General features: G+C 45.8%; 1 protein-coding gene across 2 annotated transcripts in view; it reads right to left on the reverse strand.

The window, feature by feature from the left end:
* LOC135509241 (excitatory amino acid transporter 2-like) overlaps nt 1-12,176 on the reverse strand; it is a 69,155-nt gene extending 56,979 nt beyond the window's left edge. Inside the window, exon 1 of one of the 2 annotated variants that reach the window (XM_064929731.1) lies at nt 11,905-12,176. The gene's annotated coding sequence lies outside the window, so the exon portion shown is untranslated. The remainder of the gene's footprint in view (nt 1-11,904) is intronic. The other variant, XM_064929730.1, reaches the window with a different exon arrangement.
* Nucleotides 12,177-14,862: the final 2,686 nt, after the last annotated feature.

Raw genomic sequence — 14,862 nt, forward strand, 5'->3', positions numbered from 1 at the left:
ATTGTTTCTTCTGTTTTTTTGTGTATTTTTTCTCTCTCGCCCTCTCTTTCCCTCACTCTTGTCTTTTAGTTCTGAAAAGGGGTCTGACAAACAGGCAATGAAGGGGATTGTTGTGTGTTCCGCTGGAAAAGCAGTGAGGTAAACAAAATGGGGCTGTATGCTCCATCGGCTCGGTTTGGGGATAGGCTGAGGTATGGGGGTGGGAAGGGGAGAGGGGAGTACACGAGGGAGGTTGGGGGCTATGGGGTAGGCATGATAGGGACGCATTAGGAGTTTGGGGGAAGAGGAGTAGGGGTAAAAAGATGGAAAGGGGGAACCTCCGGAAGGAGAGGGAGGTGGGCCCAGGGTGTCGTGGATACTCTTCAGAGTGTGGCCATTGTCCTTGGTGCTGAAGTTCTCATGCATGTCCCCCTTTTGGCTCCCGGAGTGTCTGAAAGTGATGGAGCTCTCTGCAATTAAGCAGACAAGTGGCAGCTCAGCTCTGTGCTCCCACAGCCCTGGCTATTTACATAGTCAAGAGGGACATTAATGCCCACCGATCCCCCTGAGCTGCACAAAACAGCACACAAACCTGCCTCACAGGACCATTACGGCACTAAATTGAGGATTTGGGGGAGAGAGAAAAGGGAGGAAAGCAAGAGGAAGGAGGGGAGAGATGGAGGGAGGAGGCGTTGATGGTTGATGGAGGAGGAGAGGAGGTGTGTGTTTTCATGATCCGTTTGCTACCGACTTGGACCACAGTGCTTGAGAGTGGTCAGATATTGTTTGTCAGATTATTTTTGTACAGCTCCCAAGTGGCTGTGGAGACACCTCTTGTGTTCCCTGCTGAGTGGTTTCACTGGAGGGAGAGAGACAGGATGGCCTAGTGGGACTGGGTTCCTACTGTCTACAATAACAGTTACATATGTAGGATCTTAATTTGACCAGTTTCCCACAACAGGAAAATAATCCTGCAGCAACAGGAAATGTGAACTATTGTGTGGATTATCATTAATGGATATTTGTGTAGGTTTTGATACATTTTTAAGTGAAAATTAAAAACTTTAGAAACCTTTTTAAACCTCAAATACACTGCTGTTCAGGACATTTCCTGCAAAAACAGGGAGATCAAATTAAAATACTACATCTGTATATGCTGAATAGTATAATTTTTTTATTCATGGCATAAAACTCCAACCAATCTTATCACCAACAAGATATGGTACTCACCAACAGCTTGGTTTATGTGCAAGAGAGTGAGTGCCAAAAAACAACGCCCACTCTCAATGCTGTGTCCATCTGATGGCTGCTCGGAGTCTGGTGTGCTACATATTGGGACAATTGTTCGGATGAGCTCTTCCATTTGTTTTTAATGATTCCTTAATGTGCTTTAATAATGATGATTCTTTTGTTTACCCACAATGGGGGATTGTTCTCAGTGGCATGGGCTTTGGTGCCAAGAGAAGGAACAAAAAGAGTGCACCCTCCTTGCTGACCTGAATTCCGCTGGAGCGGGTGCCAAGGGGATCGTGGGTGGTTTGGGTTTGAAGAAAGAGAGGGGGGCAAGCCATTCACATTGAATACTGACCACTATAACCCATCCCTGGTCTGTACTGGCCCCCTCAGCCCACCCCTGCCACCCCCTCCATACAAATATTAATCTTGGGCTTCCGTCCTTGATATTTCTTTATTTTATTTATTTAACCTTTATTTAACCAGGTAGGCTAGATGAGAACAAGTTCTCATTTACAACTGCAACCTGACCAAGATAAAGCAAAGCAGTGCGACACAAACAACAACATAGAGTTACACATGGAATAAACAAACATACAGTCAATAATACAATAGAAAAAGTCTATATACAATGTGTGCAAATTAGGTAGGTTAAGGGTGTCATGCCCTGACCTGAGAGATCATGTTTATGTCTCTATTTTGGTTTGGTCAGGGTGTGAGTTGGGGTGGGTATTCTATATTTTATTATTTGTATTTCTATGTTTTGGCCAGGTAGGGTTCTCAATCAGGGACAGCTGTTTATCATTGTCTCTGATTGAAAACCATACTTAGGTAGCTCTTTTTCCTCTGGTCTTTGAGGGAAGTTGACTTTGTTTATGGTCTTTCATCCTAAATCAAGAGGAATATGTGCACTCACCACACTGCACCTTGGTCCAGTTCTTTCAACAGCCGTGACAGTAAGGCAATTAATCGGCCATAGTGGAGAAATAATTACAATTTAGCAATTAAACATTGGAGTGATAGATGTGCAGAAGATGAGTGTGCAAGTAGAGAAGAAGCAAAGGAGTAAAATAAATAACAGTATGGGGATGATGTAGTTGGATGGGCTATTTACAGATGAGCTATGTACAGGTGCAGTGATCTGTGTGCTGCTCTGACAGCTGGTGCTTAAAGCTAGTGAGGGAGATATGGGTCTCCAGTTTCAGTGATTTCTGCAGTTCGTTCCAGTCATTGGCAGCAGAGAACTGGAAGGAAAGGCGGCCGAAAAAGGAATTGGCTTTGGGGGTGACCAGTGGAATATACTTGCTGGAGCGCGTGTTACGGGTGGGTGCTGCTATGGTGACCAGTGAGCTGAGATAAGGCTGGGCTTTACCCAGCAAAGACCCGGAGCCAGTGGGTTTGGCGACGAATATGAAGTGAGGGCCAGCCAACGAGAGCATACAGGTCGCAGTGGTGGGTAGTATATTATGGGGCTTCGATGGGTATCTATGTTATACGACAGGATGCCTTTCAAGAGAAGCGCACTTCACATCTTGAAACCATTCAGAGAGCAGTAAGTTTCCACTAAAACTATAGAATATTGAACAATACACAAGTACAGTTGGATCTGACGCTGTCACGCCTTGGTCTTAGTATTGTGTTTTAGTTTATTAGTTAGTCAGACCAGGGTGTGACATGGGGTTATTTTGTATTGTATTTTCATATTGGGGTTTTGTAGTAGTTGGGATTGTAGCTGGTTAGGGGTGTGTGTGTGTTAATTAGGTTGGCTGCCTGAGGCGGTTCTCAATCAGAGTCAGGTGCTTCTCGTTGTCGCTGATTGGGAACCGTATTTCGGTAGCCTGTTTTTCGCTTTGCATTTCGTGGGTGATTGTCCCTGTCTCTGTGTTAGTTTCTCCAGTCAGGCTGTATTAGGTTTCGTTCTGTTTGTTGTTTTTTTGTATTTATTAGTTATTCGTGTTAGTTCGTTCGTTTTGTCTTCATTAAATAAACATGAGTAACTTACACGCTGCATTTCGGTCCGACTCTCCTTCAACTAAACAAGAACGTCGTTACAGAATCACTCACCAAACTCGGACCGAGCAGCGTGTCAACAGGCAGGAGCAGCGCAAAGAAGAGCCGCGCAAAGAGGAGCCTCGTTATAAGGATTTCTGGACATGGGAGGAAATCCTGGAAGGAAGAGGACCCTGGGCTAAACCAGAAGAGTGTAGCCGCCCTAAAGCGCAGCAGGCGAAGAGTAAACAGGAGCAGCATGTCAACAGGCAGGAGCAGCGCGTCAACAGGCAGGAGCAGCGCAAACGGGAGCTACACGAGAAACAACAGAAGCAGCTTCAGTGGGAGAGGCTACACCATTTGGAGAATTGGACATGGGAGGAGGAACTGGACGGAAAAGGACCCTGGGCTCAGCCTGGTGATTATCGCCTCCCCAAGGAAGAATTAGAAGCGGCTAAAGCGGAGAGGCGCAAATATGAGGAGGCAGCACGGCGATGTGGATGGAAGCCCGAAAAGCAGCCCCAAATATTTTTTGGGGGGGGGCTATCAGGGGGAGTGGCTGAGTCAGGAGACAGACCTGAGTCAACTCTCCCTGTTTATTGTGAAGAGCCAAGGAGGAGGTCAGAACCAGTGTTGGAGGTGAGCGAAGCAGAGACTGTGAAGGAGTTAATGGGAAAATTGGAGGAGAGTCTAATGAGGGAGTTGCTAGTTTGGTGCTTTAGATATAATATTCGGCCGACGGAGCGTGTCGGGGATTTGATGGCACCTGGATCAGCACTCCATACTAGTCCTGAGGTGCGTGTTAGTCGGCTGGTGGAAAGTGTGCCAGCCTCACGCACTAAGCCTCCTGAGTACCAGCCTAGCTTTGCACGTCCTGTGCCAGTCCTGCATTCAGGCTCTTCAGTACTCCTTCACGGTCCAGTCCATCCTGTGCCACCTTCACACACCAGTCCTCCGGTAGTAGCTCCTCACACCAGGCTTCCTGTGCCTGTCCTTTATCCAGAACCACCTCCACACCCCAGCCCCCCAGTAGCAGCTCCCCGCACTAGGCTTCCTGTGCGTGTCCTCGGCCAAATACCACCAGTGCCAGAACCACGCATCAGGCCTTCAGTGCGCCTCGCCTGTTCAGCGCTTTCTCCCTCTCCTGCGCTGTCGGAGTCTCCCGTTTATTCAGCGGTTCTAGAGCCTTCCTCCTCTACAGCGCTGCTGGAGTCTCCTGTCTGTTCAGCGCAGCCAGCGCTTTCTCCCTCTCCTGCGCTGTCGGAGTCTCCCGTCTGTTCAGCGGTTCTAGAGCCTTCCTCCTCTACAGCGCTGCTGGAGTCTCCTGTCTGTTCAGCGCAGCCAGCGCTTTCTCCCTCTCCTGCGCTGTCGGAGTCTCCCGTCTGTTCAGCGGTTCTAGAGCCTTCCTCCTCTACAGCGCTGCCAGAGCCTCCTGTTTGTATAGAGCAGCCTGAGCTGCCAGTCTACATTAAGCAGCCAGAGCTGTCAGTTTGTATAGAGCAGCCTGAGCTGTCAGTCTACCTTGAGCAGCCAGAGCTGTCAGTTTGCATAGATCAGCCAGAGCTGCCAGTCTGCATGGAGTTGCCAGTCTGCATGGAGCTGCCAATCTGCAAGAAGCCGCCAGAGCTGTCAATCTGCATGGAGCAGCCTGAGCCGTCAGTCAGCATGAAGCAGCCAGATCTGCCAGTCAGCCAGACTCTTCCAGATCTGCCAGTCAGCCAGACCATTCCAGTCAGCCAGACTCTTCCAGATCTGCCAGTCAACCAGACTCTTTCAGATCTGCCAGTCAACCAGACTCTTCCAGATCTGCTAGTCTGCATGGAGTTGCCAGTCTGCATGGAACTGCCAATCTGCAGGAAGCCGCCAGAGCTGTCAATCTGCATGGAGCAGCCTGAGCCGTCAGTCAGCATGAAGCAGCCAGATCTGCCAGTCAGCCAGACTCTTCCAGATCTGCCAGCCAGCCAGACCATTCCAGTCAGCCAGACTCTTCCAGATCTGCCAGTCAACCAGACTCTTCCAGATCTGCCAGTCGACCAGACTCTTCCAGATCTGCCAGTCGACCAGACTCTTCCAGATCTGCCAGTCGACCAGACTCTTCCAGATCTGCCAGTCAGCCAGACTCTTCCAGATCTGCCAGTCAGCCAGGATCCGCCAGTAAACCAGGATCCGCCAGTCAGCCAGGATCCGCCAGTCAGCCAGGATCCGCCAGTCAGCCAGGATCCGCCAGTCAGCCAGGATCCGCCAGTCAACCAGGATCCGCCAGTCAGCCAGGATCCGCCAGTCAGCCTGGATCTGCCGGATTCAACTTCCTGGCTGGGCTTCATCTCAGTACTGGGCTTTTTCTCAGTGATGGGCTGCCTCTCAGTGCTGAGCTGCCCCTCAGTCCTGAGCTGCCCCTCTGTCCCGAGCTGCCCCTCAGTCCCGAGCTGTCCCTCAGTCCCGAGCTGCCTCAGTCCCGAGCTGCCCCTCAGTCACGAGCTGCTCTTCTATTATGTAGGGTTCTGGGTGAGGACTATTCGGCCATGGTCGGCTGTTAGGGTGGATTATCTATGGACGCGAAGGGGAGGAACATTGACATTTATGAAGTGGGGTCCACGTCCGGAGCCGGAACCGCCACCATGGACAGACGCCCACCCGGACCCTCCCTATGGTTTTGAGGTGCGTTCGGGAGTCCGCACCTTAGGGGGGGGTTCTGTCATGCCTTGGTCTTAGTATTGTGTGTTTTAGTTTATTAGTTAGTCAGACCAGGGTGTGACATGGGGTTATTTTGTATTGTATTTTCATATTGGGGTTTTGTAGTAGTTGGGATTGTAGCTGGTTAGGGGTGTGTGTGTGTTAATTAGGTTGGCTGCCTGAGGCGGTTCTCAATCAGAGTCAGGTGCTTCTCGTTGTCGCTGATAGGGAACCGTATTTAGGTAGCCTGTTTTTCGCTTTGCATTTCGTGGGTGATTGTCCCTGTCTCTGTGTTAGTTTCTCCAGTCAGGCTGTATTAGGTTTCGTTCTGTTTGTTGTTTTTTTGTATTTATTAGTTATTCGTGTTAGTTCGTTCGTTTTGTCTTCATTAAATAAACATGAGTAACTTACACGCTGCATTTCGGTCCGACTCTCCTTCAACTAAACAAGAACGTCGTTACAGACGCAAACATTCTACGTGAGGAAAATGCATGGATTTCTGTGAGTTGGAGTCTATTCTATACACTTTGCAAGAGTTTGTCACATCCTTACAGATATTGATTTAGATGGCTATATCAATGTTTGTAAGGGACATTCTAGACTGACATTTGATCTGACCTCAGAATTGGCCTACTTTGCAACTGTAACTTCCTACCTTTTTGGGTCTTTTACTGTTATCAGCTAGCCTACAAATTGTAATATCCATTACTATAACATTCAGCTAAGGCAGACTACTTTAAAATATATGCCTAAGGGAAACATGTCTATTTTTCTGTAAAAGGAAAGGATACACAACATTTCAGCTACAGTGCTGTAATGTTCTACAGTAAGACATGTTATATGTGACAACTGTCCACCTGTGCACTTTGCCCCTCTCCTGAACACCAAACCAGGGAAGATAAGACCAAAATAGCATGTTTGTGTTAACGATAGCTTTATCACACTATATTTAGAAGAATTGTGAGCTGTAATGCCATTCATCTTTCCTAGAAGCACAGTTTAGGATAATTAGGAAAAACTTGAACGCGAGTCTCAAGGGATTCATTATTCACAACAGAATCAAACTGCTGAGAGAAGGTGAGGAAACAGCAAACAGTTATGAAAAAACACAATTGGGACTAGATTCTTTCCTACACAGGCTATCCGCAGGGACCCAGAATAATAGATATTCTAAATTAGAGGAAATGTTTTTGCCTATGACCAGCGGAGATCTTTTAGTGTGCCGACCATGTGCAGGCAGGCAGGCGAGTAGGCAGGCAGGCAGGCCGGTAGACAGGAAGGCGGGTAGGCAGGCTGGTGAATGCCTGTGTGTCTGTTGTGGTGCAGTCATACAGAGGAAAAAGGAGCAAGGAAAGGGGCTTTTGTTTGTGCAACCCTTGGGAAAGGGCTATCATTTTTTCTCAGGGAGGACTACAGCTGCAAAAATAGCAAGTATCCTTTAGAAAAGGGAGAGTCATATAAAGCATAATGGGAAGAAAGTTGTCAGTGAGGGAAAAGGAAGAAAGTAAAAGAGAGGGAGAAAAAAGGAAAGAGATGGATTGATGAAATTGAAGGACCATGGGAAGAGTGAGAAAGACAGAAGGAGATGAAGAGAGAACGAGAGAGGCAAAAAACAGATGGGATGATGAAACAGGGTGACCAGGGAGAAAGAGAAAGCTACAGGAGAGATGAGAGTAGAGGGAGAGACAGAGGGATACACAGGTGATATTAGAGGAAGAGACAGGGATATACAGGGGAGAATAGAGGAAGTGACAGGGATATACAGGGGAGATTAGAGGGAGAGACAGGGATATACAGGGGAGATTAGAGGGAGAGATAGGGAGGGATATACAGGGGAGATTAGAGGAAGAGACAGAGAGATAGACGAGAGATGAGAGAAAGACAGAGGGATAGACATGGGAGATAAGATGGAGAGATAGTGAGAGACAGGGGAGATTAGAGGAAGAGAGAGAGATAGACAGGGGAGAGTAGAGGAAGAAACACAAAGTTTAACGGGACAGGGGAGGGAGTGTGATACAGTATATACAGGGGAGAGTAAAGGGAGATGTAGAGAGAAGAGGGTGGTGAACGGTGAAAAGGGAGTTGGATTATACTTTGGCAGTTTCTGCATGTTCCCAGGAGGATTACTCAAGAGCTAGATGCTACAGAATGCCAGCGAGCCCACAATGAAGCCCTATGAATGGAAACACACACACACATATAAATGCACACTCTAATTACTAATCTTTGCTTTCCTTCCCTCTCTCATCTCAATTTATACTGCATATTTTTCTGTCTCTTCCTTTCTATTCTTCCCTACCCCCCACACCCTCTCTCTCGCTATCTCTCTTTCAGCCAGACCTGGGAAAGACTGCTACTATCTCAGAGAAGCAGCAACGAGAGAGAGAGAGAGAGGTTGACTACCCCTGGCAGGTGACAGGTAACAGATGCCTAATGTCTAGGAGGATGGCACTGCCCTGCAACCCCCTCATGGCCTCACCCTCTCAGCACACAGAGCTACGCTTAGCATCAAACAGTGTCCCACTGTCTCTCTACCTCCACCAACCCACCACCACCAACACCACTGTCACCCCTCCGCCCATTTATCTCCTTTACTCCAAATAAAATACCTGATAGATCACTCTGTGTACCCTCTTCCTCCCTCTCGCCCTCCCTTTCATCATCTCCCTCTCTCTCTCCCTCCCTCTCTCACTTTCACTCTCGCCCTCTAACTTTCTCTCACTTTCACACCTTCTCTCTCACTGTCTCTCTCTCACTCTCTCCCTTTCTCTCTCATATATACATTTCTCTCCTCTGCTGCCAGAAAATGAAAGTGTATCACTTCCCTACATTCTACCTGAGCTCTATTACCAAGTGAACACACACACACACACACTCAAATGTGAGTAATCTTTGTGCCATGTGAACGAGCCTGGCTGTTATAACAATAAGAACACTTTGTTGTCTACCCCTTGTGGAGAACCTAGTGTTGATGTTAATGTATAGTCTTTCTTTAACAACATCTGCACCAGCGTGAAGGCTGTTTCATTTATTTGAGTTATTTCTTGTTTATTGGCTAACTCCAATCCACCATCTGGCCTTTCCCAGTCTATCAGCCCTTAATTTTCCTCCCCTCCCACTTCCACAGCATCACAGGGGAAGGCACCCTCTTTCAATTAGTGGAAAATATTAGTTGGATAACTGCTATATTACATATCTATGTTCTCGCTATATATTAAAGAGTGATCAATTAGGGCAAAAAAAGCATATAGGATCGTATGTTTTAGCTAATTTGAGCAGCTACTCCCTATTCCTCCCATATTCCCAATGTGCCTTTGTGAGCTCATTTTTATATCTCCCTTGTCCCCTACACGTGTTTTTTCCCTCTCAGAAGCAGAGACCCCCCTCGCACACATACTGTACGTAAACATGCCTTCAAAGATGTTTGAGATAATAGATTCTGTTTAATATTGTTTTGGCTGTGTCCACTTAGATCAGCACCACTCCAGGGTTTAACCTAGTGTGTGTGTGTGTGTGTGTGTGCGGTTGCATGGGCGGGCGGGCGGGCGTGCGTGATCTTGTATTACTATCCTTGTCGGTACCTGAACTACCAATGTTCCCACTAGAACAGTTTAAGGGTTAGGTTTAGGGTTAGAATTAGCATTCAGTGTATATGTATCTTATTGCGTTTTCTGTTTTTCCTCTACAGAGGCAATGCATAGTGTAATCTAGGAAGGATTCTGGATCATCTCCCATAGACTAATAATCTCCCATAGTAATCCAGATCCTTTTCCCAGGTTAACAGACTAGTCTCAGACACCCCAATCAGACCAAGAGAGCCCTCTAGAAAATCACAAGATCCATGAGGACTGGACAGCTCCTTCTCCTCCTCTGGTTTTTCACATGGAGTCACCAATATAGGCAATACAAAACAACAAGGAGATTAGATATGGATTTTGCAATTCCATGAAGTCTATTTCTGCATTCAGGGATTACAAATACTGGAGAATACTATGACAAACATAATGTGAGCCTTGTCCTTAGAATCATTCTCCCAGAAACACATTCATATCGATTATCTTAAATGGCTGTTGACACTCGAGAATCACTCATAATCTTCTACATGCATTTATTAAAGCCCCTGAAGGCCTGACAGACACCTCCACTCTGTCCGGCTTCGACCACCAATATCACCCAAGTGGTGATTGATGTTGCATCTGGAAACATGTCCTCTGGTTGTGTTCAAACGAAAGGCTGTCAGAGTAATGTGAACGCAATCAAGTGCCAAGAGAGTATGTTTCCATGGAGACGAGTGTGTGTGTGTGTATGTGTGTGTGGACCCCCGCGGCCGCATTGATTTTGTTCGTCAATGTCACTCAGATATTATATAAATATGGCATAAGTAATAGCAAAATATGTAGAATTGCAGGAATTAGCTTTAAAAATGCTAAAATGTCTCTCCACCCCACGGCAAAATGGGCAGAATTGCATGAAATGTGTTATGCAATTGCACAATTTTCTCTCCACCCCATGGCAAAATGAATTCAATTGCAGAAAACTTTATTTACAGATGCACCATGGCAACATGTGTATAATTCCAGGAAATGTACTTTAAAATGTTGTTTCTCTCCACCGTTAAGAAGCGGGGGTCACTAAAATGTTTTGCCCATGAGCTGGGGGCTCCCCCAACCAAATCTTGTGTGCATGAGTGTGCAATTGAATGAGGGGAGGAGGTGTGAAGTGATTGGTTCAAGGAAGGGGAGGTAAATTGTAAATATATAGCACTTTCGTGTGTGTCTGAAAACCCTGAAGAATCTCAAATATAAAATATATTTTGACTTGTTTAACACTTTTTTGATTACATGATTCCATGTGTTATTTCATAGTTATGATGAAATCACTATTATTCTACAATGTAGAAAACAGTAAAAAATTAAGAAAAACCCCGGAATGAGTAGATGTGTTCAAACATTTGACTAGTACTGTATATATATACTTATTGATTTGATGGCCGCCAGTTTTCCATCCCTTGGCTACAGTAACAACAGACCAGGTAGGCTCTGAGAAACCAAAGCCTTTATAACTCATAGTCAATGCAAGATAACTCTGCTCACCAAACATAACGGATATGGCCATGTAGAAGACTACGTATTAGCTCATTGACAACTGATAAGATACTGAATGACCGCTAGAAGAGCTCGGACATACAACACTAAAACAAACTTCCAATCAATGATCTCTCTTCATTGTTCTCTCTGTATCGGGTTGAGTAAGACCTGGCAGGCTACCTGCCACACACGTGGGAATGCTGCGCGGGGCAACAGATATGATGCAGTTCGTGCAAGACGCGCGATTTGGCATAGAGGTATGGAGCCGTGGAGACGTTTGGTAGAAGGATTATATCAACGCAATTTGAAGCCCCGATGCACGATATACCGTGACGTAATTACCACACATTGTCTGCAAACATTGGCGACTCACTATTAGACTAGATGAGAGTGTTTTATGGCAGAAACACATCTTGAATTATAGCTTTTAGTTGCAGGTTAATCCTTTATTAGGCTTATATAAAACAATGTGAATACAATGTAACAATTGGCAGATGTTTTTTGGATTCCACAGGGAGTGCAGATTGATGTGCTGCCTAAAATGGACTCCTCGTGCACCTGTTTAGCCCACGCGCGTAATGTGAAGTGCAGACCATTGTTTAAGGGAGGAGCGCTCCAACACTGTTCCTGACCATGCCATTATAAATGCAGTATATGGGCGTTTGGACCATATGATGGCTGACCACATTAAGCCTACTTTAAGTTGGTGTAAAGAAGCATGGACATAATAAGAAGAAGAATGATAGTGACAAAAATAATAATAATGATAGTAATTAGCCTATAATCAAATAATCATTCATTATCGTGGGCTGATCATCATAATTATAATGTGTCATTCATGTAATACTAGTACTGCAAATGTATTATTATTATTATCCCGTTTAAAGGCAAAAGCTCATGTCCTGTAAACATGTAATGTACATGCATAATAATCGCCTCTCACCTTTATTTTCAATCACGGAGTTATTGGAAAATACGTTTCAGTCTCTTCTTTCCCTTCTCGGGGTCTCGCGCATCCGCTTCAGAGACGTTCGATCACTGAAATGCCGAGCCGTGCCGTCAGTGCGCCCAGGGCATGAGCGAGCGCAGCAGCAGAAACCAAACAGACGGATTTCTATCACAGTAATCCGTGGAGCTCCGGTGCTCAACAGTCCGACTGAACGAGCTCTGCCTCACTTCGCTCTCCCGCGCGTTCACTTCCCCCACCTCCCCTCCTCCTGTTCACCCCTTTTCTTCTCTGTCTCGTGCTTTGGAATGCTGCTCCTCGTTGGTTGACAATGCAACCTCGACGCCCCCCACCTATATATCTATTTAAATGTTAAACAAGTTTACCTTCATATAACACACTCACAAGCTATTGTGCATGTGTTTGTTCGTGTGTTTGTTGAATGGGTGTCATTATCTGGTCAGGTGTAGTCATTGTGGGTTTAACAACAAGTTCACTATTTTCTGTTGAAGTAGTAAAGGTTATATTGGGGGTTTAGAATGACTAGCGGTTATTTGGTGAACACTGCTCATGTAAAAAGTAGCCTTGCCTGAGATCTAAAAACTCCCAAAGCCACTGCCTTCTTTAACTCAGCAGGCTAATTCGACCAAATTCAAATTCGTCACCAATTTCAGTGGGTCCCGTTGTTGCCTTAATCAGAAATGTCGGTTAATGTATCAATTTCTGTGGTAGTCGTGGAGAGATGGAGTAGCATAAATCAAAGGTGATCGCAGAGGCAGTTGGGTGAACGAGTCATAACATTGCCTGAAACCTGACTAACTCTCCCTGTTACTGCTTGAAAACTCCAAGTGTCACACTTATTATATGGTATGTTTGTCTGTATTAGAACATTTGCTAACACTTATTTCTCTTAAAACTGGTTAAGGGCTTGTAAGTAAGCATTTCACTGTAATGTGAATGTGACAAAAAAATGATTTGATTTGACCAATGATATCCACCTGTCATGAATCGTTACTTTATGTCTGAGTGAAGACCAGATGTCCCCGTGGGACAGTTGAGCTAAAGTAGGCTAATATGATTAGCATGAAGTTTTAACTAACAATAACATTTCCCAGGGCAGACATATCTGATATTGGCAAAAAGCTTAAATTCTTGTTAATCTAACTACACTGTCCAATTTACAGTAGCTATTACAGTGAAATAATACCATGCTATTGTTTGAGGAGAGTGCAAACACATGTTTTTCGTTGTATTATCTTGTACCATATCTAATGTGTTATATGCTCCTACATAAATTTCACATTTCCACAAACTTCAAACTGTTTCCTTTTAAATGGTATCAAGAATATGCATATCCTTGCTTCAGGTCCTGAGCTACAGGCAGTTAGATTTGGGTATGTAATTTTTGGCAGCAATTGAAAAAAAGGGTGGGTTCTTAAGTTAAAAAAATAGATAAGTAAAACATTTAAATAACAAATTATTAAAAAGCAGCAGTAAAATAACAGTAGCAAGACTATGTACAGGGGGTACCGGTACAGATTAGCTGTTCAGGAGTCTTATGGCTTGGGGGTAGAAGCTTTAAGAAGTCTTTTGGACCTAGACTTGGTGCGTCGGTACCGCTTGCTATGCGGTAGCAGAGAGAACAGTCTATGACTAGGGTGGCTGGAGTCTTTGACCATTTTTAGGGCCTTCCTCTGACACAGCCTGGTATAGAGGTCCTGGATGGCAGGAAGCTTGGCCCCAGTTATGTACTGGGCCTTACGCACTACCCTCTGTAGTGCCTTGCAGTCGGAGGCCGAGCAGTTGCCATACCAGGCAGTGATGCAACCAGTCAGGATGCTCTTGATGGTGCAGCTGTAGAACGTTTTGAGGATCTGAGCACGCATGCCAATTCTTTTCAGTCTCCTGAGGGGGAATAGGGTTTGTTGTGCCATCTTCACGACTGTCTTGGTGTGTTTGGACCATGATAGTTTGTTGGTGATGTGGATACCAAGGAACTTGAAGCTCTCAACCTGCTTCAATACTGCCCTGTCGATGAGAATGTCCTCCTTTTTGGTCTTCCTTTTCCTGTTGTCCACAATCATCTCCTTTGGCTTGATCACATTGAGGGAGAGGTTGTTATCCTGGCACCACAAGGCCAGGTTTCTGACCTCCTCCCTATCGGCTGTCTCATCATTGTCAGTGATCTGGCTGTTGTGTCGTCGGCAAACTTAATGATGGTGTTGGAGTCATGCTTGGCTATGCAGTCTTGAGTGAACAGGGAGTACAGGAGGGGACTGAGCACGCACCCCAGAGGGGCACCAGTGTTAAGGATCAGCGTGGCGGATGTGTTGTTACCTACGGTAGCCACCTGGGGGCGGCCCATTTGGATGTCCTGGAGCCAATTGCAGAGGGAGGTGTTAAGTGCTAGGGTCCTTAGCTTAGTGATGAGCTTTGAGGGCACTATGGAGTTAAATGCTGAGCTGTAGTCAATGAATAGCATTCTCACGTAGGTTTTTCTTTTGTCCAGGTGGGAAAGGGAAGTGTGGAGTGCAATAGAGATTGTATCATCTGTGAATCTGTTGGGGAGTTATGGAAATTGGAGTGGGTCTAGGTTTCTGGGATAATGGCGTTGATGTGAGCCATTACCAGCCTTTCAAAGCACTTCATGGCTACAGACATGAGCTCTACGGGTCAGTAGTCATTTAGGCAGGTTACCTTAGTGTACTTGGGCACAGGGACTATGGTGGTCAGCTTGAAACATGTTGGTATTACAGACTCAGTCAGGGACATGGTGAAAAAAGACACTTGCCAGTTGGTCAGCGCATGCTCGGAGTACATGTCCTGGTAATCCGTTTGGCCCTGCGGCCTTGTGAATGTTGACCTGTTTAACGTTCTTACTCACATCAACTACGGAGAGCGTGATGACACAGTCATCCGGAACTGCTGATGCTGTCATGCATGCTTCATTGTTCC

The sequence above is a fragment of the Oncorhynchus masou genome, chromosome 22, assembly GCF_036934945.1.
Source record: "Oncorhynchus masou masou isolate Uvic2021 chromosome 22, UVic_Omas_1.1, whole genome shotgun sequence".
In the NCBI taxonomy this organism is placed as follows: Eukaryota; Metazoa; Chordata; class Actinopteri; order Salmoniformes; family Salmonidae; genus Oncorhynchus; species Oncorhynchus masou.